Source organism: Lepisma saccharinum, chromosome 11 (genome assembly GCF_977018435.1).
Source record: "Lepisma saccharinum chromosome 11, izLepSacc3.1, whole genome shotgun sequence".
Classification (NCBI taxonomy): Eukaryota; Metazoa; Arthropoda; class Insecta; order Zygentoma; family Lepismatidae; genus Lepisma; species Lepisma saccharinum.
The window spans coordinates 54,968,014-54,995,657 of NC_139239.1; the positions used below are offsets into that span (position 1 = coordinate 54,968,014).

At 39.6% G+C, this 27,644-nt stretch overlaps 1 protein-coding gene across 5 annotated transcripts in view; it reads left to right on the forward strand.

Annotated features, from left to right (window-relative positions):
* LOC145994809 (tachykinin-like peptides receptor 99D) overlaps positions 1 to 27,644 on the forward strand; it is a 616,641-nt gene that overhangs the window by 244,481 nt on the left and 344,516 nt on the right. The window lies entirely within an intron of this gene.

The window sequence follows — 27,644 nt, forward strand, 5'->3', positions numbered from 1 at the left end:
TCACTTCGTGACATTCAATCTTTTAACTCAAAATTTAGAACTAAAACTCTGGTCCCTTCAGCTTGCATAATTCCCTACAGCTAACAATGGTAAGGTAATTATAATTGAGAATTTCCATCACGCCATCTCGCGAAGACTGCCTGTACCTAGCAGAAAACCAGTTAAATCTTGGGTCACATTGACTTTCCTTAATTTCTTTCTCTCGGCACAATGTTTTCTTTTAATTTCGTCTGTTTCTCGTTGAAAATTCTGGACGTATTAGCTTTTTTTTCTTTAAAAAGGAAAAAGAAATCAAGTCCCTTTTCTGGTGCTGTACTTCTCTTTTCTTACAAAACGATTCAAACTCCAGTCTCGCGTTTTCGTTAATTTTATTAACAAGTTGTGCATATCATTTTTTAAATCCTTCTAGGAATGGAAGAGATACCTCAAAATAATAATCAAGGGTACATACACTGCTAGAAAGTACCGTGAAATTTACAATATTAGGTCTATACCGTTACAATTTAACAGTCTGTCTGTTCATTTCCAAAAACTGCGCGAAACCGTTTTTTATTTAAATTTCAATATTTTATCATGCAAAAAGATAGTGATTATAAATTGCAGTTGCGTGCACCATAACTATAGTTATAAAAACAATTATTAATATTTCATTAATTAGAGTAACTATATAATGGTAGTTAATATTGGATGAAAGTGAAAGTTAATGAACTTAGACCGTTGCTTCTTCAATCAACTTTTTACAGAAAGCATAAATGCATGAATTCGTACGTGGGTGCTTTTGTTATTCGTATTATTTGTTGGCATTTCTTCTTTGGGTTTAGCGCGACGTGAAGATAATTGACAACTAGATGAAAATAAGAAAGGACACTTGAAAAGGAACCCTTCCTTCATGCCTAGGCCGGGATTCAAGTCTGGAACCTGAAGTGGCAAAATCGTGAATTGTCCACTTAACGAGTTGAACCACCGGAAAATGTATGTGTCGTGTATGTATGCAGAGGTTAATTGATGCACGGTCTTAGGTAGGTACTTTATGATATAATGATTACCACGAAGACACAAAATAACAACGATTTAATACTGAACTTACAAGACCATTTCTAAGATGGCTGAACACATAATCCCGTAATAACTAACTTTATAAACAATTGAATGTTATCTATTCAGATATTATGCAAACTTAACATTCCCCCTCTTCCTTATTTGATTTACTTATAAGTCTATCTGGCGGTTTTCTTTGTCGAGAGGACCTTCTGTACTGCTGCTGCTGTTGATGTTGCTGTAGGCTGAAGGAATTATCTGAATATGACGTAGACGGCTGGTCGCCTGGTGTTGAAACTTCAGCGCGCACTGTACCACTGTTATCGTTTTCATTTCTTCCAGCAATCAATAAGTCTTCATCGTTTAAAACTGATGCGCCGCCTTGACCTGTTTCTGGCACATGTACTCATTCATCATTATCCTCCTACAACTTCTGACTTCCACTATGATATCTATCTTTCTTGTTTCGTATTCACTTCAACTGATCGGTGGCGTGTTGTTAGCGAACGTGCTCTGAGCGAACACAGTTAAGGAAGGATTTGCAGTAGCGTACTGTTAGCGAACACCCAAACTTGTCCTGTCTTTCTTGTCCTTGAAACTGGTCAGCATGCAAGTGTTGCCAGTGATAAGCTAACTTGCGTGGAGAAACACCTCATTGGCTGGTGCCTCTTGACCTGACCTGACTCGGGTCTTCCTTGTCGCACAACAGTTTTGGTAGCTTATGTTCTGACGTCAGACGAGGAATGCCTACGACGTTAGGTTAGGCATGTTAGGTTAGGTTCCATTAGTGTAAATACAATGAGAAAATCTTATTTAGGCTAAGAGAACTAAACATAGCTAGCCTGACCTAACAACGTAGGCATTTAGCCTACAATTAAAAAGCTTTCTTCCGTGACGTCAGAACACAAGGCTGCTCAAGTGTTGTGCGATAAGTGAGACCCCATGCCTCACCTCTGATCATTCTTCAATCGACTGTGAAACCAGCAAGATGAGAAATGGAATTCATTAAAACGATGTACGGGAATTTGTGTTTGTCCGAATATATTCCATTTAATAATCAAACTAAAAAAGGAAGCGGTACATGCCATGTTCCAAATTAGGCAGATAGGTAGAACTTGGAGTGTCTAGAGGTAAAAGGATGTACAGGGTGGCGCACGAAATGTCATACCATTCAATCACCTCATAAAATTTTTAATATCATATATTGAATGTTCAAAACACGTATGCGGGTGAGTTGGTTCATGGAAAATCAGGTAGATGTCAGGAGAAGTCAGTATCGGACTCTATTTTGTTGCGAAACAGCAGTTTGCAAGATGGCGGATAACGGCCGGTTGAGTGTCGAACAGAAGGTTAAAGTTGCAATGTTTTTTGCAGAAACAAAGAGTTTGGTAGCGACACAAAGGCATTTTCGTGCACACTTTGGTACAAGATGGGCTCCCTGTAAACAGACCATTCGCAGATTGTGCCAACAATTAGAAACCACTGGCTCTGTGTTGGAGAATAATCGACGGCGCCCGTCAAGTGTACGAACACCTGAGAACATTGAAGCAGTTCGCGTGGCTTTGGCACGAAGTCCAAGCAAATCAACAAGAAGGGCGGCTGCTGAGTTACGTTTATCTCGTAGGTCAATCCAAAGGATTCTCCACTCTGATCTTCACTTGTTCCCTTACAAAATGACAGTTGTCCAGAAACTAACGGCAGTGGACAAGGAACGAAGGCATTAGTTTGCTTCGTGGTTAGTGGAAGAAGATCATGTTCTGCACAACACTTGGTTTACAGATGAGGCGTACTTTTATTTAAATGGTGTGGTAAATAAGCAAAATGTTTGATTCTGGGCAAGTGAACAGCCTCACAAACTGCATGAACGTGAGAATTATGGAGTGTGTGGGCAGCAATTTCAACTCATGGAGACATTGGGCCGTTTTTCTTTGACGACACAGTAAACAAAGAACGATACAAGGAAATGTTGGAGAACTCATTTATTGCGCAGCTCTTGGCAACAGGTCTCCATTTACACACTCAGTGGTTCATGCAAGATGGAGCCCGACCACATACTGCAAACATTGTTCTTGATTTCCTGTATGAGATGTTTAATGTGCGTGTAATGTCTAATAGGTCTCCTGAACGTCACGAAGGTGGGAGATTGTGGCCCCCGCATAGCCCGGATATTAATCCTTGTGACTTTTTTTTTGTGGGGTTTCTTGAAAGATAAAGTTTTCGCAAGGAAGCCTGCAGATGTAGTGCAACTCAAGGCCTTCATTGTGCAGTTGTGCCGTGAAATTTCGGAGGACTTGTGCCGGAGGGTTGTGACAAATGTAAAGGTTCCTTGCAAGAGGTTGTGAACCATAATGGTGGACACATTGAACACATTCTGCACTAAACAAACTTTCCATGCTCTGATAATTCACTATGCATTAATTTTGTAATGTTTCGATAATAAATAAATGTGTAATAAACAAAACAAATGGTAAGACATTTCGTGCGCCACCATGTACATCGACACCCGGATAAAAACAGCTTTGGAACAACTGAAAATTGATAATAACATTTAGAAATGTGTTAGGAAGTTTGTCTTTTGTACGAAAAGTAACCTAGGTTTATTAACATTTACATTTCCTATGTAAAATTTGATTTTAAGGAAGATGAAATGTGAAACGCTGTAAGTGCCACAATAATTCAAACACCGTTTTCCACGTTAAACTGTGAAATGTGTCATGCTTTATAATGTGGTAAACGTGAAATGTGGCTGGTAGCCCTCTAAGTAGTTCAAAGGGCGTGTAAAGAGGTCACTAGTGTGCACGTTATACGGGCTGATGTGCGGAACGATGCGATTACCCAACACTTTCGCTTTTGGCACCTGCAACGTTTACCACTTTTAGTCCTCAAATATATCAATATTTTAACAAAAACTTTCATGTAGTTAACCTAAATTGTTGAGGATCCTTCATTTAGCTAATTTCAAACACAAAATGATTATAAGGTATCACTGGAAACACTTGCATGTTGACCACTTTCAAGGACAAACAAGACAGGGCAAGTTTGTGTGTTCGCTAACAGAACGCACCTGCAAATACTTTCCTTCCGGTATTCGCTAAGAGCACGTGTTCGCTACGAGCACGGAATCAACTGATCTTCATTCACGAGCCGGTCACTTCCTTCAACATTCACCAGCCATGTAACTTTGCTTTTCCGTGCTATAATTTTTCCCTTGACATACCTCATAGCAGTAGGCTATATGCATACATAATTTTCTTAAGTTGTTGACCGATTTCTAATCTTATCGTATTCATTGATTTTGCATTTTAAGGCGAATACTTGATTGGAATACACAGTCATAAGCGTAACCGTTAAATGGGCAAAAAGTGGATAACCATGTTGTTATATTTATTGGAAAACATTCTGTACACGTAGATTTTGCTTTAATAGTACCGAGAATTCTGCTGACAATCAGTATACTAGTGCATTTGCAGTCTGATGTAGGAATGGAAAGTTTATTACTTATTTGTGGTTCTGTAAAAGACTTTGTAAAGTGTCGAAGTGCAAAGTAGAGAATTTTCCGTAGGTGCATTAGTGCTGACATCTTCCATCAAACCTCACATGTCCCAATACACTGAATGCGGCAGAATTGAGTAGTTTCAAATCACAATGGAAGTGTGCGGACTTTTTTCAATATAATGTGTGTTTTGAGTTGCTTTAATCGGTCGTACATTACTCTTATAAATTACAAACACACTAATTTTCAGTATATGAAATTAGGCGAGTTATGAGCGGATTGTATCTGAAGCTGATTGGTTTATGTACTGAGTTGTATACCTACAAAATCACATGCTTATCAGTTAATCCAAGTAATAACACTCTGTGATGAACTCGGAACTTGTACTTTTTGAAACATGATGGACGTAAAAGCAACCTACATGAGTGGAAAGGAATATTACATCATATTTTAAATGTGTCAGTATTTGAAATTGCTTGACTGTTTGAATCGTATTGCATGGTACATAACAGATATTGTGTCATCCACACGTTATGAGATTGATATTTGAATTGGATGAGTTCTAGATATCCAGTTTTGAACAAAATCTGGCAACTTATTGGATTTTCAGAATTGGTTGAGTTTTAGATATCCTGTTCTGGATATCCCATGGACGTTCAATGGATATCCAGAATTAGATATCCCTAAGTGGATATCTGATGGATGTCCAATGGGTATCCATAATATCTATGGATCTGATCTGGGCGTTGTAGATATGCAATGAATATCCGTTGGAGATTTGTCCTGTGTGGTAGCTTCAGAGATGGATAGTTGACACCTACAAACGGACGAACACTACTATTATCAGCTTTAGTGATTGGTACGCTAAAAAGGAGAAAAGTTGAAATACTCAAAGACTGTAACATGAATTAATCAATCGTAAATGTTAATTCTATTTTTGCATCCTGTTTCTGTAACATGACACCGGCCATTGAACTTCTGCCTTCTTGGACTATAAAGTCAGAGTTTATTCCTTACGTAACCTGAAGAACAAAGACCAGATTCCTCTTCCATGCCTTCTCTTCGTATACAGCCGATCGATTGCAGTCTTTCTTAGCATTTTCCTTCTCTCGTCCACCTTTCTTCTTCCTGAAGGAATAAGGCCATCGTGTTTCACATTGTGAAGGCCAGAGTTCAGAACGGACGTTATTCCTGCTGGAGTCCCCTCCCCCCTCCCTTCCACCAACGACAGGTGAGTGTAATAGAGTCCGTGTTTGTCTCTTCGCTGGGGAGCGTTGTGGGCGCTGTTGATGTGTCGCCTGGGATTAGCCCCACGCCAAACAGAAAAAGTTCTACTTTCCTGCCACCTGGCGGCCCGCCCTGGAACTTGGAGCCGTGGGAGAGGGTTAATCGAAATCAGAACCCGTCGCACGCTCTTCAAAGTTTGGGAAATCGGATAATTTGATCTTGTCTCAGGGAATGTTAGCGACGGCAGGGCAATCAATTAATTAATGTTCTCTTCGCGATGCATACTGAGCAGAATGCTGTTCAATTAGTCTAATTTGTCCATCTGTAATGTCTGTCTGTCTAATCAATCTAGTTTTCAATGTTATTTTTATTATATACCGCCGGCTGAGTTTTGTCTTATCTACACTTTTCGTCGGAATTGAATTAATGAGGTTTTTGTGTTATATACATGTAAATGCGTCACGTTCCGAAGTGACGTATCTGGCTGTCAAGTGGTATGAATTAGCAACATTCATAAAATGTTGTGTAGTGCATTCAAAATCCATTAAATTAGAGTATTGCATAGGATCACCTTCGCTTGCTCGTACTCTTTCGAATCTCCCACACTCGAGCGTTTTCAATGGAATATACTTTTAATGTGACAATAATCGTACACAAGTATATGCAAAATATCGGTCCTGGCAGTTTCAGCCCACAATGGCCTGTTTCATCACTGCATTGGTAACATAAGACTAAACGCACGGCCATGAAATTAGGCGGGTGGCAGAAGTTCGCGCTGTTGCCACGTCGGAGTACAACACCGTGTGTTCCCAGGTTTAAGAGAATGAAAGATCTCGTTGTAGATTTGTTCTTTGCAATCCATGTGATACAAACTGACAGTATTTGCTCCAAAGGTCAAGGATGACACAAAAGTGCCCCGGAGAGATGTCGGTCTGACCATAGGCGTAGCTACGGGGTGTGCCGGGTGTGCCTAGGCACACCCTAATGGGCTGCTTTATAAAAGAGAATTAAAGACAGATATTTTAATAAAAGATAAAATCAGCGGCAATTTGTAAGAAGTTGAAAATGTCATTACTTGGTACAAACGTGTGCATTATCGCTGATGAAACGAGTGTCTATAGATTTTCGATTTTTCATGTCATTGGAGAAAGAAGATATTTACTGCATTCTACTCTGTACTGCAGCGCCTTTCTTATATATCTGTCACAAGCTGCACGTGCGAGAGAGCTTTCTCCAAGCTTAACCAAGTTAAAACTAAATTAAGAGCAACTCAGATGCAGGTTAGATTGGAAGCCCTGCTCTTGCTATTTGTGGAACAGGAAAAAGCTTCGTCGATTGATGTAAATGAAGTTATCGATGAGTTTAAGAACATTGCACCTTTTGACAGACGTCTCTTGTTATAGATGACGTGTATTTTGATGTATTTGTTTGTATCATTTATGAACATTTTTTGTGTGTGTAATTTCTATGCAATTTGATTTTTTCTACTACATATATTCAGAAATTTTCAACACTGTCATTTAGTGAATTTATATTCCTTTACAAACATCAGTGCAGTTAAAGAGCCAAGTGATTGTGTTGCAAAATATGCTATTAAAATGGCACAAGACCTCATTGTTTTCTTTGTGCACACCCAAATATAAAGTTCTAGCTACGCCTATGGATCTGACGCTCGAACTAGGCAACGCAGCCCGGTTGACACAGTGCACGAGAACCAGCGGTTCTTGTTCCGCTCTCCCATATGTGGCACCAACGCAATTCTGCCCATCCGACCATGACTGTGCGTTTAAACTATTATAACATGGACTTAATATCTATGTTCACTAAAGTTACAATTGCACGCGTCTTTCACTTCACGATCCATATTTGAGGGCCCACTACCATAGACAAACGACGGTTATACTTGTAGTACTGGGCTTCGAGCGTATACCGCTCGTTTTGCAGGTTCGAGCGTTATTCGCTCGAGCGGAGAATATGTCAATTCCGGGGGTACGCTATCTAGCGTCGTCCTTGCGAACTATTTGACGCTAGAGCGAAATCCTCTCACTGCAGCACTCTAACATAAATCAAACTTCAATCAACTCTCCTGAAGAGTTAGTGCACATTGCAAGTCATATGGGGGTGAGGACTTAGGATCCCACATATTCACAATCTCGGCAGTTTGTGGAGGTGATGTAATCAGCATCACGCTCTAGCCACCTTTACTCCACCAGGGTTACCACCACCTATCCATTTATTAGAAACTGGGTAAACACCAGAGCCGCTCCATGCAGCAACATTGATGCAAAATTCCCTGCCTGAACTCACCTCTACATACCGTACACACACACATGCGCGTGCACGTGAAAATTTGTGGAATATTTCCTTTTATTCATTTCATCATTAACACTCATTATGATAGGTATTGTAGAAATAAATGCATCAAATCTATTGTAGTTCTTGTCCAGTCTTACGGCGGGCGCCCTACATGTTGGCAATGGAAGTGGGGAAGCGAAAAATCCAGCGCGATAAGAAACTCAGCAGCCTGTAGAACGAGGTGCACTCAGCACCTCCTCCCGCGACGTCTTAACTCTCGGCGCCACCGCTGTTGTCTGGTTGGTCTGCTGCTTATTCCCAGTTCCCCACTTCCCTTGCCAGCTTGTAGGCCGCCCGCCGTAAGTCTGAACAAGAGCTATGGTAGCTAGCGAGCCACATAAATTTCTCCGGCGAAAGAGTCGAGCTCCGGTGACACGTATTGTTCGCTCGGATCCAACCATTACATTCTGTGGGGATTCGGCTGCACTCAAAGCGAAGTTTAATATAAATTTAGCCATGTTTGTCTTCGGCGACGGTAAATGAAAGAAAGCTTTGCGAAAAGATTGTTAACATGCTAGAGGATTCTCAGTAGAGAATGTTTCCTGTTGTGATGGACCGCTTTCTTACTCGGAAATTTGCTAGGCAAAAGCACGCCTGTCTCCCAAATCGTCCGGGAGTGTCCAGAAATTGAACTGGTACTTTTATTTCTCAGGATATACTAAGGGAAATAATGTTTCGTTCACTTCGTCACTGATAGATTCCAACGCAAAATCTTAATGAGAGAACCATATTCAAGCGATATTCTCTCTGATGCTACAAGTTAGAGAGAGAGAGAGAGAGAGAGAGAGAATGAGTTTGGTCTCTGTGGCTGAGTACGCAGCAGGTGGTTCGTATCCCACTTTAAACTATACACTGTCCCAGCTATCTGTGGAGCGGGCGAACGAGAACAAGTTTCTGCGCAAGTAGTGACGCGAGACGGCTCCACCAATGAACAGTGAGAGGAACGGGATTGCGTAATGAGGGAGGAGGGGAGCGACTGGTGTTACCCGCTTTCATTGCTTCGCTCTCTCGATTTCCCCCCTCCTTCTCTGTCGCTATCCGCCGCCCTGCTCGACAGTTAGCTGGGGCAGGGTATAGCAGGCCCAGTCTCGATTAGGCTATCTGTGAATAAAGTGAACTTAAAACACCAAATTCGACGTTTCGCTTGGGAATTACACAGATGAGAGTGAAAAATTACATGGCTCGTGTGCACTATGAATGCAACACGACTAAGGAAAAGTGTCCATCATCATGTTTGCACACTCCGTTTTCCGAAATGTGAAGCTGAAAAACAGCAACATAAATGCTGACAAGCTGAGGAAAATCTTTTCTGTGGTGTGGGTGTAATTTCATACCTTGAGGAATCAGAGTATGTAGAAGATAATAAGAAGGATAACAAACTATGGACAGAATGTAGGATGTAGAAGAAAATAAAAAGCTATGGACAATTTGATCACCATTATCCTTACGGTTGACTGTGTAGCCAATGGCAAACATAATAGACAAATTATCCATCGCATTTTTCGTTCCTTTTATTCTACCTCCTACGTTGTTTTAAAGAATGGAATTTTGGTGATGCGAAGCAGATGTCTTCTGTTTATATTGGAGTGTTGATTTCAATTCGTCATCATCACATCGTGGAAAACAGGCTGAATGAAAATCGTGATGGACAATTCGCCTGATAGTACTTTTGCCACTGGGTGTACATACCCATATTTACACTGGTATTCCTAGATTCGCTACCTGTGGTACAGTGGGGTGCATAATTATTGTCTTGCAAATAGTGCATCACTATTTTCGTTGCATCCTACATGTTTTTAAAGGATGAATTATACGTATGCTGGTGCAAGATGTTATTAGGCTTTAACGTTTCAATTCTTGAAGTTTCCATTGCGCAAAACGAAACGAATAAACATGGTAAAGGATAATTTGCTTGGTAATACTTGTGTATCGCACACTATGACGTCAAATGCATAATCGTGCCACCTTTTCTAGTTAATTTAGTGCATCGCCCGTGTAGTAGTACCGTCAACGAGCTCCAACCAGCTTCCTGCAACGTTCCTCAATCTTCCTTAACATTCGTTTGCACGTCCCATGCAAAGTCCTTGAGAACGGATCTTTTCGAGTCCTCAGCAAATATGCCTATCGTTTCTTCCTTTGTTCGGCTTCGACATTTATCACTTGTCGCGTCAACGTCTGTAGCTTCTCTCGTAAACCTTATCTGTGATGTCTGGAGGTGGTGGTGCTTTTATTTTCCAGGATATGAAGGTTCGCTCTCCAATGTGTATAGAGGAGAGGGGGTTCCCCTAAAATCTATTGTTCAGCTCGATCGATCAGCTGAGTCTTAAGTTTTCTTTTCTCGTTTTCACGTCCTTCGACCACTTTTTCCTTATCTTTGGACCGGTTCGACGGATCTTCACAATCTACAACTGTCTGCCAATACGTTCTTCACGGCACGTTTGTCATTTGTTATAACTGACATGTGTCAGCATTGTTGTGCCAAACACAAACGCATTACTGCGATCAGTATGTTGCTTTCAAGCAAATGCTTTTTGCATTTCGGTTTGTTGTTGCACGCTCTTTAAGGTTATGGAAATTCTTCCCGATAAAATTGTCCAACATTTTGATGCCTCGTCTGGTCGTTTTACATCGTCCCCTCAAGAGTGCTATCCAGAACCTCCTTCTGTAAACATTCCTGACACTGCCCATTCATTTCATCTTCCTAAATGCCATTGTTTACATTTCTGACGAATTGTGCTTCCCCCTCCATGTAAATGTCGGCAACCATCTCCACATTCACATATAAAAATCCTCCAGCCTTGTCTTATCTTCCATTAAGACACATTTAGAAAAATAGTTTCCTTCATTTTTCGTTCGGAAGTTTTGACCTTTACGGCTGTACAGTCACGAGCACATCCGGATTGTAAGAACCCCACTGAAAGTCATTGTCCGTGACTGTACCTTTTGCATTTCTCCATTTTTCTTTAATTTGCGATTTATTTTATCCTAGTCTTGTTATTGGCTTCCCCTGTCTTCTGTCTTCTGTCTTCTGTCTCCTTTCTATGCAAAGCTATAAAAAGTATGGTGAAGAGATTCTCTCAGGATATCAGAAAGTTAAGTCCCCGAGACTGAGGCCATTGCAAATTTCAAGGACTGGAGGGCAGAGATGTGTGTAAAGCCGGTATCCGAGCTTTCGACAGCTCTCATTTTCAGGGATGAAGTGCAGAGATATGCGTGAAACTGGTTTCTGAGCCTTCGGGAGCTAACGTCAATCTCATTCTCAAGAACTAAAGTGCAGAGGTGTGGGTAAAATGGTTGCAGAACCTTCAAGGCCTGATGGTATTCTTACCTTCAGGCATTGAATCCCATTTAGCAGTGAAAACGTCGGAACCCTGTCCGGAAGTGACATGGCTGATATGCAGAGAATTTCTTCATTATTTGCCTTCAGGAAAACTTTAAAAACTATATCTATAAGAAAGTACAAGGTGTTCATAAAGTCCCGGTACCATTACAAAAAAACATTACTACGACATGCTTGAACAGTGCCTTCTTCCTCAGTTCGAGGAATTCCAGCCAAGCATAATTTTTCAACAAGATGGTGCACCCCCTCATTGATCCAAGGATGTTCGAGGTCTTCTGGATAGGCATTTCCTTGGCAGGTGGATAGGCCGTGATGGATCTATTCCCTGGCCACCGCGCTCTCCTGATATCACACCTTTGGATTTCTTCTTCTGGAGCTATGTTAAAAATTGTGTTTACCGCACTCCTGTTCCAGACGTTGCTACTCTTCGAAGAAGAATAACGGAGAGTATCTTAACTGTTCCTGGTGTTATGCTGGGGCGTGTATGGGCAGAAGTGTATTACCGCCTTGATGTTCTGAGAGCAACTAGAGGGGCGTACATTGAGGTGTATGGCATATAAATGTGGAGAGTCGTAGCTCATTTTGCAATCATGCATGTAGTTTCAGAGCTATGGTTTTTTTGTAATGGTACCGGGACTTTAAGAACACCCTGTATATTTATGCAGACACCGCCGGCGTAAATTCAACTCTAAATCAAAGTAGTTCTAATAATATGGCAAGTGCAATCTCTGCGTAAGTGTGGTAATCATAAAGCAAAATTTCTAAATTCAAAGTTCTAATTGTAGGCAAGACGTGTTGCTTCATAATTTCATCTAGTTTTCATTTATCTTCATTGTCGCGATTAACGTATCGTTGATCCAGGTGAACTTACCAAATACAACACGATTATTGTATAAGATATCTAACTTATCTTTGCAAGTGGACGTAAAGTGAGCAAGTGAACACGATGCATTAAAAGCAATATCAAATCCCACTCGTTCCGTTCCTTTCAAATCTGAATTTTAAGACCGCAGCCGCTTAGAGAAATATCACAATACAATTTCTTGTTGTAATATTTCTGGAAAACTTTATTCCTGATGGGAAAAACAAGTCGGTTTGATTTTATTGATTCTTGGAATTTGTCGGCCGCAACTGCTGCATCTGGTGACGCGGTTGCTTTCAGAAATATCAGTAACACAGCCGTAGAAATAAGACAAGCAATATGACAAGGAGGAAAAGAAACAGGAAAAGAAGACTGATGCTCAAAACCGACATATCGCAAAAATAGAAGTTAATCCTCACCTTAACGTTGATTCCAATAGACATTTGATGAAGGAAAACTGGCGATTCTGTAAATAGTTTCAATTGCTTACTTACTTAATTTATATACACATATTTTGTATAGCGAAGTTCTTGTACAGTCACCGGCAATAAAAATAGGACACCTAGATCCTCAAATAATGGCTTCCCTGCAATGTGTTGTGTCTTGCCTAACTCTACGGCAATACCACTTCCTATTGAAAGCTGCTATACGCTGGTCAAGTCGTCTGCTGGCCCCGCGCATGGGTGCGGCCATATTGGCATTAAACAACCGGTTGCTACGGTGGTTGATAAGGTCGGTAACATGGCGTTGGCTATAGAGCGTTGCTGAGGTTTTGGAAATATGAGCCGAAAACAATGAAGGAGGGAGAGTTAGCATGTAAGGAGAACCACTTTCGTAGTTTCAGATGCATAAGACAAGAAGGCATCGTCGAAGGAAGGGTGCAAGCAAGCATGAAGGAAAGAATATGATGTTAAGGAAAGCGATACTTTGATGTCGCACGTGTTGTGACTAGCACTTTTTCGAAAATTTTGCAATGGTTTTCTTAATAATAGCTTTGTGTATGTGCGAAGAGATGTTTATTACCTTTCTTTATATTTACGTGAACCAGATTAAATATTTTACATAACCAATGTAGGCATTATTCCTTTGTTGCGAGCCTATTACGAGGAAAAAAGGGTTGAACACAACATGTGCCGTTTCCTCTATCATTATCTTATTATTTCAACTTATCACTTTATTATGTTCTTTTATGCAAAAATATTAGAATGAAAGCAATTTGTTGTAATTAATAATGGGCTGCCAAGCTGAAAACGCCTTCAGGTCGATCAGTAGGCTTCAGGCGTTAGGAATTTATCCAGTAGCGTAACTAACATGCTCTGCGCCCCCCCCCCCCCCCCCGCGCAACTTTCAGTTGTGCGCCCATACTCGTTTAAAAATATACAAATATATTTCTTTTCTAAAATATTAATTCACGCCCACATTTATATTAGGTATATAAAAACATGAAAATGCATACATGTAATTTGAATCAATGTAAAAACTGATACGAAAGGTTAAGACAACAGATAAACTGTAAAAAATTATATATTATAATTATATATGAAAACAGACTGTTATTACAAAAATTACGATATTGTCAAATGATCATAAGCAGTCCTGTGCATTTCTTCATGCAAGCAAATTCTTGTTTGCTAGTTTTCGAGCTCGATTGCTCTCATTCCTGACATTGTGCTTCTCAAGTAATTTTTGATGAATTTTAGCTTGGAAAATAATTTCGTCGAGGAAGATTATTTTTACTTGTAAAACTTCTCTTTTCCGTTTGATAAAAATTGTAAGTAGGGTGAAAATTAGCGTTACCAGCGTGTTCTCTTGCCTGTCATCTACCCTTCGGCTACGTAAACCATTCTGCTAATGAAGTTTTGTTTTTCTAATCTAATAATTCACTTTCTACTTGTGATTAACATTTTCTGTTTGCAGTTAGGGGCATAAAATATAATATGTTCGGTTCAAAATATATTTTAACGCGGAAAGTGAACCATTTGTGAACTATCGGTCTTTCTTAGTTTATCATTCTTACTGCGCCCCGAAGCTCATGCGCCCCCCCCCCCCGCACCGCGGGGGTGTTATTTACACCACTGCATTTATCACATGTTCAATATTTCGTTCAATAGTCCTTAATGCACACAGCGATATGCATAACTCTGAAAAGGGGTGAATTTCCAAGAAGCGAGAAGAAAGGCTTCTAGGGGAGAGATTTCTTTCGTATTGCTGTCAGATTGCCATTGTCAGTTGTGTTGTGTTCCTGTGATAAAATAACGTAATTGTTTCAACATGTTTTTATTTATCTCAAGTTCTCATAATCTATAAATGGGAGTAAAATATTTTCGGTTAGAAATCGCTTATTTACGAGTTAACGATTATTCAGAATTTCTGGAAATTCAAGAACATAATATATTTTGGAAAGTGCCATTCGTTTAAGATGTAAATGCGAACCTAATTTCCTGAAATAACAGACGTGATACACCTTGAGTTTAGACATTTACTTTGGATGCAATAATAATAATTATAATACGGTGGAGGCACATAGTGGTTCGGATTACAATTTAAACTGTAGATCCCGTCCCGATTAGCCTTACTGTGCATAAACTGGACTTAAAACACCAAATCAACCAATCAATAATAATATACCATTGTTATTTTCATATGCATTTATTATTGTTGTTGATATTAGTAGTAGCAGTACTCGTCCCTATTCATTTGTGGTTGCTGTTCCGGCTATTGACTGAAATTACTTTAGACACACCCAATAGTACTACTACTACTATTAAAAATGTCAATGGCTTGACTACCCCTACAAGAATTTCTTTCGACATCTATGACTATGTACTGCACATATGTATTCTTCCGATCGAGAAAATGCATTGTAGTTTTTGAATACCCATTAGTGCAAAGGCACGAAATATGCCTAATGTGCACAATGATTGTAATCATACGCATAGCAATAAGACTTATCTGACCACAGACAAAAAATCATGTGACTTACGTTCATTTACCCGTCAACAAGCCTGTGTAAGGAAACCGAAGAAATCGTAAGTTGCCGGTCACTTTCATGGAAAGTGCCTGCTTTTGTTCTTCCATTTTTTCTTTAACTTGTCACCTGTAAGCAACCTGTATTTTATGTACGTATCCTTTTGAATCTAATCTTTACAATGGTGTAAGATATATATTACCATTTTTGTTGAAAAACCCTGTCACTAAGAACAAAAGGTATCCCTTGCAGTCCGTTTCCAATACTAACTGAACGGGGAATGTAATGTACGGACAGCGTGTTGTATATTGCCAGGTATACCGTCGCTATGGCAACAGCGCCGGAAGTGACGTTCACTAGACCAGCATATTGAAGTCAGCTCATTGCCTAAAATTATGGCAATATACATAACGCATTGCAGATAAGCCAGTATTTCAAGATTAAAGTGTCCCATTTTTATTGCCGATGACTGTGCCCAGTGATATACGTTTTCCTGTTTTGCAATCAGAAGAATACAGACGAAATAAGTAGGCGTAGACAGAAAGAATAACAAAAGCACTCTTGTGTTTAAAATTAACGTGGGTTTTCATGTTTACCCTGTTTGAAGTTTCAAATGCATATTTCCGAACTTGATCTATTTTTTAAAAAAATTTAAGGTGATATGTAGTGGTGAGAAAGATATTCCTCTTTGGTTGCTTCACCCCCTTTCTGCTTTCACGGTTTCCATATCAGCCTGTAATGAGGGATGCCTGGTACGAAACCCGGTGGAGAACGTTGCACAATGGTTTGGACCCGCTTTAAAGTCGGTCCAGTCCCCAGTCTTGATTAGCACAAAATGCTTGGGGATGCTCTCTTCTCTGTGGAGGTGTGCTTGTTTCGTATTTGTTATTTAGCGTCGCCTTTCTGCAACTTTTGTCTAATTGCCACGATGAGGATGATTGACGATTAGATGAAATTAATAAAGTGACCAGGCCCGTAGCTAGGCAGGGGGCTCAGCCCCCCTGAAGCAGCCATCAGCCCCCTTGACATTAGGTAAAACTATTTTGTAAAATTTGTCTGCAGTGAAGAGTGAAAATGTAGACAGCAGATATTATTTTACGCAAAACTTTGGTAAAGGATTAATTCACAGAAAATGAACAAGCAGCTATTACATTCATTGATCTTATTTATAAGAAGAAGTGTATGTAGCGGCAAGTATTTGGAAGATTATCTTCTCTAGACTTTAGAAAGTTCTTTCACACGAGCTTCTTTACCTGTACCTTCACTGCTCCTGCTGCGGCTTCCCGTTTAGACAGAAATCTGTGACTTCGACGTCATCATCCATATTCCACATCTGCGTCAAAGGTCAAAAGCTCCCAAGTTTTGGGAACGAAGTAGTCTTATGGGCAAAGTGGCCAAAATCAAGAATTCGGTATAATTTGGGGATACTAATTTTAATTTATGCCACAGTTACATGGGTGTGTAAGGATATAAAAAAAACATGATTGCCATCTCAAAGTGAAAGCTAATAGAAATGGCGGCCAATTCAAGATGGTGGATGTTGACATTTGAAAAAATTACTATATCTCTGAAACCAAAGGCCCGATATAAACGAACTGTTTTTTTTTTAATGAAAGCTTAATATGTATTGTATATTTAATGTTATCTTTAGTTTTTCGATAGAAGCAACCGTTAAGTAGTTAATCACGGATTAGCAAAACATAATCGTATTTTTTACTATTGATTTAATATTTATCATTAATTTATTAATATTCCAGGCATCTGATGAGAAAATTTTCCAAACAAACATTATAGAATAAACGCTCATCTTTAATTTGACGTACTACACTTGTGGATTTTCACAGTAGAATTCATATAAAACAAAAATGAATTATGTAGTGTGTACATCGAATTCTTCTAGAAGCATGTGTCCTCAGTCCTATTTCATTACACGTATTGTAAATGCTATTGACTATTGAAGTATATTATTGTTATATACATGCAATAACATTTAATAATTATCATAATAATTGTTATTGGTATTATTATTAATAATTATAATCAATAATAATAATAATTGTTGTTTTTGTTGTTGTAGTATTAACTAGCGATGAATTTTTGTTTAATCGTTACCGATGTTCATGGAAGAATGTTATTGATTGATTGAAATTAAAATTTTGTATGCGTCAGCACTTAGGCTATTTTCACTAGTCATATTATATGAAGCCAAGCCCCTTAAAATGTATAAAAATGACCATGCATGTGTCTAAAATCTCCTTACCCAGGTTAAAAACCGAGGCGGTACTGGAGTACTCAGCGCATATATTCCTATGAGCAATACACAGGATACCATACATACAATCATACAAAGGTAGTCTCCCCGACATAATTCTAATATGATTTACATCCTCAGATAGTTTACAAATAGCGACTCCTAAGTCAGATTACCTAACTTACCTTCAATGCTGGAATACGTTAGGAGGAACAAGCTATAACGGAAACTTTTCTCGGCAGGCTCTTATATTTGATCATCATCCTTAATTGTTTTGAAAGGAAGTAACTTTGAGGTTCAACCCTCGAATTTCTCGGATAAAATATATCCCATAGCTTTTTTTCTTGCTTAACTACATTCACCAATATTTCCAGGTTTATCTGATCTGAATTTGGTGTAGGCAAAGTAATAAGATTCATGATAACATGTATCTGCAGCTAAGATCTCCCATGATTTGATTGAGATGATTTTTCCTCTCTCTTCTCAATTGCAGTCCCACGCAATTTCTTATCATTTCGAAGCTTCGAACTTGAGTAAGTGTTTACCTTGATCTTAATATTATCTTGTATTTCCTTTCTTTGTCACACGAAACACAATTCTTGATGTATACAATGTGTTCATCTGTGGGTGTCCGTTTCAAGGGTTTCTCAGCATGCTTTGATGAGCAAGGATGACTTTCAGAAAACAAATCGCAGGATGAAGCATCTGCTTCTAGTCTTCTAATGGACTTGATACTGGTAAAATTGGCTGGACACATGCGAAAAAATTTTCAGCCGATAAATCGTGCATCTTTATTCTCAATCAACATTTCTGCTCTCGGCAGCACTGTACAAAACTGTCTATGTCTTTTGGTGTATGCATTTCCCCCACATATAATATCTCTGGCCCGTCTTTCGTTTTTAAAGATTTTTACTTTCTTGAAAGCAAACATTTCGGCTGTAATAACTAATAACGAGTATACACGTATGTTATGATGTTCTTCTGAACACTCCCAAATGTTAACCTCATTTCCACGTACTGCACCTCAGCATCTGTAGTCTTGGAGAACAACGAGGCTCTGGCGTCTGAACCTACGGCCAGCACAATCCTTTGTAGTGTTATTTGATTTGACATTTTCTATTTTAAGTACACTTTATGCACAGTAGAAAAATCCGGAGTAGACCTACAGTTTAATGTGGGATCCATCAGAATCGCTTTGTTCCTCCACAGGGTATCGAACCCGGGTCCCCTTGATCACAAGGCGACGACGTACACTAAGCCATCGGGGAGACTACCTTTGTATGATTGTAATATGTATGGTCTCCTGCGTATTGCTCATAGGAATATATGCGCTGAGTCCTCCAGTACCGCCTCGGTTTTTACCCTGGGTAAGGAGATTTTACACACAAGCATGGTCATTTTTATACATTGTAAGGGGCTTGGCTTCATATAATATGACGAGTGAAAATAGCCTAAGTGCTGGCGCATACAAAATTTTAATTTCAATCAATCGATAACATTCTTCCATGAACATCGGTAACGATTAAACAAAAATTCATGGCTAGTTAATACTACAACAAAAACAACTATTGTTATTATTATTAATATAATACCAATAATTATTATGATTATTATTGAATGTTATTGCATGTACATAACAATAATATACTTCAATAGTCAATACCATTTACAATACGTGTAATGAAATAGGACTGAGGGGACATGCTTGTAGAAGAATTCGATGCACACACTACATAATTCATTTTTGTTTTATATGAATTCTAAGGTGAAAACCAACAAGTGTAGTATGTCAAATTAAAGATGAGCGTTTACTCTACAATGTTTGTTTGGAACATTTTCTTCTCAGATGCCTAGATCATTAATAAATTCATGATAAATATTAAATCAATAGTAAAAAATACGATTTTGTTTTACTAATCCTTCATTTACTACTTAACGGTTGCTTCTATCGAAAAACTAAAGATAATATTAAGTATAGAAAACGTATTAAGCTTTCATTTAAAAAAACGTTCGTTTAGATCGGGCCTTTAGTTTCAGAGATATAGTCACTTTTCAAATGTCAACATCCGCCGTCTTGGATTGGCCGCCATTTCTTTTAGCTACCACTTTGAGATGGCAATCATAGTTTTTTGGCATCCATTCATAACCATGTAACTGTCGCATAAATTAAAATTAATACCTCAAATTATACTGATTTCTTGGCTGGCTCATAGACTAAAGGGGAATTTCATTGCTTCGGCCGATGGTTGAATGTACTGTGGGCACTATGATTGAATATGTGCATTTTCTTTTGTGTGATATAAATGTCTGTATCATCAAAAGTAGTATAGAGTGTGTAGTAAGGGATGATGTCAGTAGATATTAATTAACACTTCAAGAGATGTTTAGAAGATATAGAAAAAATATAGTATTTGTATGATATTTCTAAATTTTATGTAACTTAATGACCTCTCCGCCCCACCCCACCCACACGTATAATTTACCTTAATTCAATACTGTTAAACTTTTGAAGAAGGGACTTGCTTTACAAGCCCTCTCCCTGGAGATCAATTCTAGCTACGGGCCTGAAAGAGACCCCTTGTCCACGCTGAGGTTCGAATCCGGGAACTTCGGTGCTCAACGCTCTCGGCCACCGAGTCGACTATCTCTATCTACCTGTCTATCCTCCCCTCTCACACACACACATACACATATACACATTTATCTTATTAATCCGCTCCAATATCATTGCTCTCATGACGTAACGGAATCTGTGCTCCCTCCCTATTGGATCTTACAGAGCGATTCCGATTGAACCTGCTGCACGATTTGCTTTTAAACTAAACAGAATTTGAGAATATCAGTAATTCCTTTCCGTAAACTTTTTTCTCGGATGCTGCTGCCATATCAATATCGGAAGAGATCGGGAACAGGAAACTCCCCTGTGGAAGCAGTTCACCCTTCATTTTTCAATATTTCATTTTTACTCGGCATCCTTCCATCACGGGGGTAATGTTGCGCACCGCTCCAAATGAGATTTTGACGCCATTATTTTCTCATCTCGTCAGACATTAACTCACTCGTTAAAAACCCTTTGGAGCCATGGAAACTAGCTGCTTCCCTCTCTCTCTTTCTCTCTGAATTGTCTTCCTCCTTCCCTCTCTCTTCGTCTATACATATCTCTCCCTTTCTCGTAATTATAATTTTTCACTGCTCGTTTGGTGCACACACCCCCCTCCTTACTGTTCTCGGACGTTTAGCCCTCCTCCGTCCATTACAGTAGCAGCATTCTCTCCTCGTTTGGTATGCTAATTCGAGTGCTGTTCCCTCTTAATTGTACGGCAAATGTAACAGTGTTTGCGTCGCCTTTGTTTCTGAAAGTTACATCCAAGCGAATAAAGGGACAATTAAATACTTTTATGTTATTTTAATCTTTCGCCGTCTGTCCCACCAGAGCACCAGAGTAATCCTCACGTCCTTGATTTTCTCAAAGTAGCTTAAGAGTATGGTTTCACAGTTTCACTCAATGTATTATTTTAATAACAAAGTGGAAGGACCACTTTCAATTACTCAGCTACTAATGCTTAGTGCGAGTTCTTCGAATTGAACTTTCGAAATACGAAATTTGAAATCGAATTTTCAAAGCAGTCCCCAAAAAAGGCAAATACCATTGCTGGAATTGGATTGGGCTATCCGAAGACATAAAAGAAGTTTCCATGGATAACTCGACACAAACAAGAATGAGAACCACAGGAGGAGACACACATACACGAATATATGTACAGGGTGGCCCAAAAGTCAGTTTCCCCTAGGAGAGAACAAAATTACTTTAGTAATACTTATAGTAAGGAAATGTGTATTTATTGCTAGAGATAGGTAAGAGATCGCAATCTATTGTACATGCTCAACATGTTTCCCATCATTTGCAATACATTCTAAGCAACGATGATACACAGATTCACATATCTTTGATAACAAACCCCTATTTGCGTTAAGTTCAAAAGCATTTTCAATTTCTTGTCGCAAATCATTCAGCAGTCTCTACACAGATAACGCTAATGCTTAACACCTTTGCCCGGTGGAATTCTTAGCAACACTTTAAATTTAATTCTTAGAATTAGATATACAGTTTCTCTCAGGGGAAACTGACTTTTGGGCCACCCTCTGTGTGTGTATGACGTATTTAAAACTATCAGATTTCATCTCTTCAATTCTGACATATCAACGGTTTGAGAGTATGGCAGCGTACCTTCTGACAACTGATGGCTACTGACATAAAACGTTCCTGCAGTGTTGGAACTGTTGTACGATACTCGGACGTTTTGCACCATCCACTGAAGAGATTCTTTCGGATTATCGATCAGCTGAGTTTCTGGAGATGGTTTTTACTTTTTGTGAGCTAACGTCACCCTTGTCTTCAATCCTTTGTGAACGGGTTCTCAAGGGTTATTGACCAAGAGTATTCTGGAATTGATTTCAAGTTTTCAGTATTTAAGCTATCTCTTCTTTTAGGCCGTGATGAAGAATTTCTCTCCAGTTATCGATGATGCGAGTTATGGATAAGGCTCCGAGAACTGGCATCACTCTCATTTTCAGCCATCGATGGCTCTTGAAAGCCTGGAGTTCTCTCCAGAACTCACTTGGTCAATTACTAGAGATTTCAACGTGGATTTACACAAGGCAAACGTCTGAAAAATCGAATCAAATGCGCCTACATTACACAGGACGTCGAGTCTGGACGTCTAGGCGATACACAACCGCTTCGGTTGTACGGCAGCTAGTAAGTGAACGCGACAGCGACGCTACGCAACTAACGTCTCGACCCCACTGTCAACCTCTACTCTTTTACACTTCAAGCGCAGCTCTGCTCGTCTTCCCTGCGAGTCTTACTGTAGCCCTTGCGCGTACTTATTCATATATGAAGGTTGACCTTAGCAATATGTCTATATTATTTCCACTTCTTGAACACACTCAGCTGCCAAATATAATAATCCTAGACTACCTTTGACTTCCAATAAACTAATGTTTTATTCTGCCTCGGCTAAAACTCAGACGACTAAATGGGATACTCTGTCCCCTCTCAGGTACGGGCGGTGAATAAGCTAGAGACCTTCAGAGAGGTATTGTCGATACATGAAATAAATTAACGACCTTTTTCATTAAAAAAATAAGTAACTGCATCCTCTGGGAGGTTTACTTGGAGCTTTCTTTTACTTCCCTTCTGTCAAGAAGACGGTTTATTTCCAAACAAACAAACGTATATTACACTCAGTTACAATTTACTGTCCAGAAATTTCCTTATTTAAAATACAGAATCCCCTATTTATGAATATTATATTCGATGAACCAGAATCCTAATTTGCTGCATGTCGTTAGAGAAATTTCGAATGTATATGCGGGAAGTTACTACATGTGAGTGTGTGTCGCCAGGAGGAAGCCGTACCAGGGAAGAGAACCCTGTCGTTTTTGTCCCGGAAGACGAAGCTTACGGGCTACCATTCAGTAACAATCAAATACTTACGTAGGTGCCCCTTCCTACAGTATTGCGACAAAATGCATCATGACTAGATTTCCATATGGGCAAGATTTATGGAGATATGAAAGTTACGAACTCTACTGGTTACTTGGGATTGAAAAACGTTAGTAGGCTGAGCTTTGCATGAAGATACACGCCAATGACGACATTGTCTATTAAAACGAACGACATTGCATTACATGTCTAAGTTAGCTTCCTTGCCCATATAAATCGATGTTGTACGAATTTTAATTTAGCCTTCTTTAAAATTTTAAGATCTGAAATTATAACACTTATCCATAAGAATGAGAACATATGGGTCAACAGTGACAAATGCATATCCAATAGGCAGGCGTCATTAATCTCAAAGGATTTCGGTCGTCCCTAACCTGTTGTCCCATATCATTATAAACTTCGAAGTAAGTATGAATCTACATTGTGAATATAAATATCTTTATTCCCAAGAGCTATAACTTCTTCATCAGAATCTTAAGATGAGACTGACGTCAGTTTTTGAAGAATTTAGCAGAACTCACTTGAAAAATTTCTTGAGAGAACTTCATCATCAGCATTTGACGATGAGTGACGTCATCAGTTCTCAGATAATCCTCCAGAACTCAATTTATTAATTATTCAGGAGAATTTCTTCATCAGGATCTGAAGATGAGAGTAACGGTAGATCTAGGATAATCACTCTGAGATTACGCTTAAGATAACATATTTATGAGGATGTGAAGATGAGTGTGGCGATAGCTCTCTCAATAATTCTCTAGAGCTCACCTGGTCGATAATCCGAGATGCCTTTTCATCATTCGTCACCAGTATTAGTTTTGAATTGTTAGGGATGTTTAGGTGGTATACCGGGAATGCCTGGAGCAAACTAAGGCCTTCGCAAGTTCTGACTCAAGAAGACTTGACCAATGAACGTGTGAGAGAGGAAGTGAGTGAATGAAGACATAAACGGGGCTACAGCTATTAGATGTTAAAAGCCGCGCGTACTGCTTCGCCCTTCTCACTCGCTTTCTTCCCTTCTCTACCGTTATGCGCGGCCTTGCTCCACAGATTCCCGGGATAGAGTATATGTGAATTTATATGACTGCTTCGAGCCAGCTGCAGAGGCGTTGGCTATTAACGCATAGAGTGATAAACCGAATCAGCAAAACGCCCCCTACACTCCTTTGCTGATCACTTACGTACACCATAATCGCTCCTTGAAGCTGCTTCATGTCCACAAGTGACCACGGGAGTTTAACCGGAAATTCACTTAGCTCAGCATCCGAGACGAAGATGTAAGGAGAGAGAGACTCGGAGGTAGATCAATGCGAGCAGAATCATCTGGTGAAATCACATTAGGCAGCGAGAGGGTGAGGGGGTCATTAATCCCCCACCCCCAGCGAGCCCTCTCCGGCTCCATCAACGGTGCGGCCTCCTTCCTTCTCTCTAAGGGAGACTTTAATCAAGACAGGATTAAGACAAAGTACTGCAAGTCGCTAATGGTTGTCGGTGATTCGTCTTTTGTTTCTCCTTCGTCGTTCTCCTCCGCTTCTATGAACTTTCGGCGGTCCTCCCAACAAGGTGATCGGTTTGCAGGTCGCGCACCTGTTATTGCCTCCGGGATGGATCGATGAGTGGCGCAATCGGCTTTGGGAAACCTAATCCCTTATGCAGCTTCTTGAGTGCTTAATTGATCCCAAGAGGTTTTGCGAATCCTCGTGCTTTATGACGTAACTATCATGAACCTGGTTATGAAACTGTGAAGATATGACCATGCTCTGTGAAGAGCATTTCGCTCGGGCGCCAAATAGTTCGCAAGGACGACGCTAGATAGCGTACGGAATCGAGAGCTTATTCGTACACGTATAATTTGTCTGTGGTGGTGGGCCCTCAAATATGGATCGTGGTGTGAAATACGCAGTGAAATTGAACCTTATAGTCATTATCTCCATGTTAAAATGTAGTTCAGTCTATCTTACCAAGACAGTGATGTATGGAAATGAAACTGTGGGCTGAAACTTCCAGAACGGATATTTTACATGTAGATATGTGTCTGCGATTATTGTCACATTAAAATGATATTCCATTGTAAGGTAACAAACGTACTTTACTTCACAATAACACATTTCCGCGAGCTAAAAAATATATTAAAACGTTCATAAACAAGAAAATCTTCATAAACCATGAAAACTATTTCACTTTCTCGAGGGGTACAGAGGGTCAAGGGTACCCTGCTGACAATGCTACAATAGATCTATGCTTAGGGAGAATTCACACTGAAGAGACACGCGACAAGCGGCACAAGAATTTCACACCGAAGAGACAAGCTGCACACGACACGCGACAAGCGACACGAGAGTTTCACACCGAAGACACAAGCTGCACACGACACGCTGCAAGCGAGATTTGTTTTGTGCTCAGTTCGCAGGATGGTATCGATATAATTGCATTAATCAGTTTATTAGTCGCCAGAAGAAAAAGTAACAAGAGACATTGTTGTGTGTAAATTGCGTTGTAAAATTTGTGCAAGTTATTGAAACTCGGGAGAGGGAAGTTGTGCATGAGAAACGGAGAAATAATATGCACTGACCTCAAACTGTATACGCTATACTTTCCAGCCTGAATAAAGCGAAGACCTAAACACTAGAGAAATGGTTCTCAACCTTCGTGAAACAATGTCCCGGTATTTCTTTTTAAGCCAATGCCCATAGCCCAAGAATTTTACCGGTAAATACCTTTCCAGTTTTTAAGATTTTATGCATTGATTAACATGTAACCATGAAATTAAATATTGATAAATAAATTCTAGCATAATCATAAATAGTAATAATAGTTTGATTACGTGTAGGATTGTTGACAAATATAGAAATATGGATGACAAGTGGTAACGTCGTCTCCTTGTAATTAAGTGATCCCGGGTTCGATACCCTGTGGAGGCACCGGGTAGGTTTAGTTCTGATTAATCTATTTCTGCATAAAATAGACTTAAAAAGCGAAAACGCACAACTCACACATGATATTGGGATTGTTATTTGTCGACCAAATTCATCAGACTTTCGCAGCTCAGTATAGTTGATACGAGGGCCCGGCGGTTGAGAAACAATGCACTAGAGTACTTTACCAAGTTGACTGATCTATTTTGGACTAACGTGCCTCCATGTGCTGGCCTTTTCAAATATAAGCAGTCACGTCCTAAACACGGCCTCTTTACACGAATGTGAAGGCAAATTACAGCCAATAACTGCGTCAAAAAACTTGATAAATCGGAAAGAACGTTGTGAAATCTTAAAACATTGTACATTGCGATTCATGAGTATTACCCTGCAAATTGTCCATCACCATGGTCGTGCACTTTATTTGACCCGATAAGAGCTTCAAGAATTAAAGGAAAACTCAAAACAAGGCTGTTGACAATTTCTGCACCAGAATACATAAAAATCCATCGTTTAAAAACACATACGATGTAAGAGAAAAATTAATGAAAATAGTTAGGGACAATTTGCACGGTAATACTCATGGATTCCACTGTACATATCGATACTTTATTATATCAACAAATTAGAGCTTCAAACATGTAAGGCCTCCGGTTGTGCTCTCTTCTAGAGTCTAAATATAGCTCGTTGGAGTGAAGCTTCTCTGTGCATACGCGAACAACAAACTAAGGCGACACGATGCACGATATTGAGAAAACGGCCAAGTCCGAGATACACGTAAGCGACATGCAACACGTGCAGCTTGCCGTGTCGCTTCGGTTCGAAAGGTTCAATTGATTACTGAGTGTTTGCTTTCAAGCGACACGTGTCTCTTTCAGCGTGTCGCTTGTCTCTTCGGTGTGAATTCTCCCTTATTATTGGTCTAAGAGATAGAATATCATCAATGAGAGAGTGGTTATGAAATGAATGTTTCTAGTGGAACATCCCCGATGGCGTTTTGCAACGTCACAGCCTTGTAATCAAGGGGTCCCGGATTCGATACCCGGTGGAGCCACATAATGGTTCGGACTATACTTTATACTCTAAATCCAGTACCGATTCTGCTTTCTGTGTATAAAGTTGACTTAAAAACAACCTAACAGAAACATTTGATGGTCCTATCTGAAGTCAGTGTCCCTGTAATCCTATATCAACATTTATGGACTAAACACGATAGTTTGTTTACCACCCAATACAGTTTTTAACGTTGGGCGTACACGACTGTGTTGTTGTGTGCCCTGCCTTTGTTCGCTGTTTGTGTTTTTCCCTAGTACAGTGTGTACGTGTGATAGAGGTCGGACAGATTTCGCCGACAGGCTGTGTATTGTGTTCTGGTAATGATGGGACTGATTATTTTGATCTCTGGTGTTGTGCGAAAATCTATTTGTGGAGACAAACATTGCAGAGAAAGCAGCTTGGAGTGAGGCAGTTAAGAATAACAATGAAAATTGGAAAAGATGCGCATTATCATTGTTGGGGCTACCTCAAACAGCACATACAAATCAATGATGTGTCCGTAGTCTGATGGAGATTTTTCTCACTTAATAAAGTGAATTATGAGAGTTTTCATCTTATAACGTGTGTTTTAAGAAAAAAAGATTAGTGAATGATGTCAGTATCCTTTGCTTTCATGAATGCAATTAGGCATTT